Below are 3,536 nucleotides of genomic sequence, written 5' to 3' on the forward strand. Positions count from 1 at the left end.
GTATTATTCCATCTGGACAACTTTTAAACAAATGTGGATCTTCCCAAAAATAGTGTTTTATATCACTGAAGAATTTCTTTCGTTTTTGGTACGATAATCCTTTTTCAAGGAATCCACATACTAAGTAGTTTGCATAGTCTGCAAACCATGGAATTTCATTATAATCTATCTTCAATAGATATTCATCAGGAAAGTTGTCTTGTATGGCCGATTCATTTAGAACTTCTAATTCGGGATTTTCAAGACGAGAAAGATGATCAGTGGCGAGATTTTCTGCTCCACTTTTATCTCGGATTTCAATATCGAATTCTTGTAAGAGTAAGATCCAACGGGTTAATCTTGGTTTGGCATCTTGTTTTGAAAATAGGTATCTGAGAGCAGAATGGTCGGTATAGACCACCGTTTTTGCTAGAACAAGATATGAACGAAATTTATCAAAAGCAAAGACAATAGCAAGGAGTTCTTTTTCATTAGTTATGTAATTTGTTTGTGCTCCTTGTAACGTCTTACTAGCATAATATATAGGTTGAAATCGTTTTTCAATCCTTTGTCCTAAAACGGCTCCCATTGCAAAATCACTTGCATCGTACATAAGTTCAAACGGTAGATTCCAATTTGCTGTTATCATGATCGGCGCATTAGTAAGTTTCTCTTTAAGAATATTAAAAGATTTGATGCATTCATCTGAAAAGATGAATGGAGCATCTTTTTCTAGGAGTTTATTCATAGGAGTGGCAATTTTAGAAAAATCTTTTATGAAACGTCGGTAAAAACCGGCATGCCCTAGAAAACTCCTAACTCCTCTAACATTGGTGGGATGCGGAAGTTTAGCAATTACATCTACTTTAGCTCTATCCACTTCAATTCCTTCCTTTGAAATTTTATGACCAAGAACGATGCCTTCTTTAACCATGAAATGGCATTTCTCCCAATTAAGTACTAGATTTGATTGTTCGCATCTAATAAGTATTCGTTCTAGATTAACTAGACATGATTCAAATGTATCACCGAAGACTGAAAAGTCATCCATGAAAACTTCCATGCATTCTTCTATCATGTCGTGAAAAATCGCCATCATGCACCTTTGAAAGGTTGCAGGGGCGTTGCAAAGTCCAAATGGCATGCGTTTGTAAGCAAAAGTACCATAAGGGCACGTGAATGTGGTTTTCTCTTGATCTTCGGGTGCTATTGGAATTTGAAAATATCCGAAAAATCCATCAAGAAAACAATAATAACTATTTCCGGCTAATCTTTCCAACATTTGATCAATGAAAGGTAAGGGAAAGTGATCTTTTATGGTGGCGTCATTTAATTTTCTATAATCAATACATACACGCCATCCTGTTACAGTCCTAGTAGGAATAAGCTCATTTTTTTCATTTGTGATGACAGTCATGCCACCCTTCTTAGGCACGCATTGAACTGGGCTTACCCATGGACTATCAGAAATTGGATAAATTAAACCTGCATCTAGCAGTTTAATTATTTCTTTTTTAACAACATCTTGCATACTAGGATTTAGTCTTCGTTGGCGTTGCACATACGTTTTATGACCTTCTTCTATAAGGATTTTATGTGTGCAATACGAAGGACTTATTCCTTTAATATCATGAATCTTCCATGCAATAGCTGGTTTATGAGCTTTCAACACAGAAATGAGTTGAGATTTTTCATTTTCAGTAAGAGAAGACGATATTATTATAGGTAATTCAGATTCACCATGTAAATAAGCGTATTTCAAATGGTTTGGAAGTGGCTTTAACTCTAATGTCGGTGGTTCTTCTATCGATGATTTATATCGATATCTGTCTTCTTCTTTTAGCATTTGAATTTCTTCTGTTGTTGGTTCATATCCATTAGCTATTAGTGTAGCTAACATTTTAACTTCATCAATTGGTTCAGTTCCTTCTCCTAAAGAACATTCTCCTGTTCCTTGTAATTCTGGAAATTCTTCTAATAATTCTGCATGGGAATCTATAGTTTGAATATAATAACATGTATCATCTGCAGATTGCGGTTATTGCATTGCTCTATCAACTGAAAAGGTAACACTCTCGTCCTCTATACTTAGGGTCAGTTTCTTACCAAACACGTCTATCATTGCTTTAGCCGTGTTTAAGAATGGTCTTCCTAATATGAGAGGAACTTGAGAATCTTCTTCCATGTCCAGAACAACAAAATTTACTGGAAATACTAAAGTACCAACTTTAACTAGCATGTTCTCCATTATCCCTCTAGGATATTTTATTGATCGATCGGCTAGTTGTATACTTATTCTTGTTGGTTTCAATTCTCCAAGGTCTAGTTTAGCGTATAGTGAATACGGCATTAAATTTATACTTGCACCTAAGTCTGCCAATGCTTCTATTGAACTAAGACTACCCAGAAAACATGGAATTGTGAAACTTCCTGGATCAGATAATTTTTCTGGTATCTTATTCAATAGCACTGCTGAACAAGTAGCATTCATAGTAACAGCCGAGAGTTCTTCCATTTTCTTTCTATTTGAGATTAGATCTTTCAGAAATTTAGCATATCTAGGCATTCCTAAAATCACATCAATGAATAGAAGATTTACATTTATCTGTTTAAACATATCCAAGAATTTGGATTGCTCGGCTTCAAGTTTCTCTTTTTTCATTTTACTCGGGTAAGGAAGTGGTGGTTGGTATGGTTTAACATAAGGTTTAGCCTTAACTGTGTTATCTTCATTAACCTTTTCAACTACTGGTTCTTTTTCCTTATGTTGATCAGGTTGTGGTTCTTGTGGAGTAGAAATAGTTTCATCAGAAGTTACAGGTATTTCAGGTGGTTTAAGTGTTGTACCACTTCTTGTGGTAATGGCTTTAGCTGTTTCATTCCGGGGGTTAGCATTTGTATCACTAGGTAAACTTCCCGGTTTTCTTTCACCTATTAACCTTGCTAGGTTACTTACTTCTTGTTCCAAGTTTTGAATAGAAGCTTGTTGATTTCTAAATGCTTGAGCATTTTGTTCATTGGTTTGTTTCTGAGATGTGAAAAACTGCGTTTGAGTTTCAACTAGCTTTGTCATCATATCTTCTAAATTCGGCTTTTTATCATCGGTTTGTGGTGGTTTGTTTTGAAAATTAGGTCTTTGCTGATTGTAAGTATTATTGGATACTTGTTGATTACTAGGACCTTGTTGGTTGTTGTATGGAATATTTCGGTTATAGTTCTGGTTTTGATTGTAAATTGGTCTTGGCGGTTGATAATTATTCTGATAATTATTTCCAGGCCTTTGGTTTATGTATGAAATATTCTCTCTTTGTTCCATTGTTAATTCAATACTGAGCAAATCTTTTGTCAAATGTGGTCCTTCACACTGCTCACAACTAATTCGTATTGAGTGGATATCTTTAGTCATCTTTTCTATTCGTCTCTCGACAGCATCTATCTTTGCAGAAATGGAATCTAAGTCATGGCTAGAATCGGCTCTAGCTGCTTTAGATGATCTAATGATATCTTTTCCTTGGTGCCACTCATGTGAGTGAAAAGCAGTGTTATCAATAATTTTA

The sequence above is a fragment of the Rutidosis leptorrhynchoides genome, chromosome 4 (assembly GCF_046630445.1).
Source record: "Rutidosis leptorrhynchoides isolate AG116_Rl617_1_P2 chromosome 4, CSIRO_AGI_Rlap_v1, whole genome shotgun sequence".
Lineage (NCBI taxonomy): Eukaryota > Viridiplantae > Streptophyta > Magnoliopsida > Asterales > Asteraceae > Rutidosis > Rutidosis leptorrhynchoides.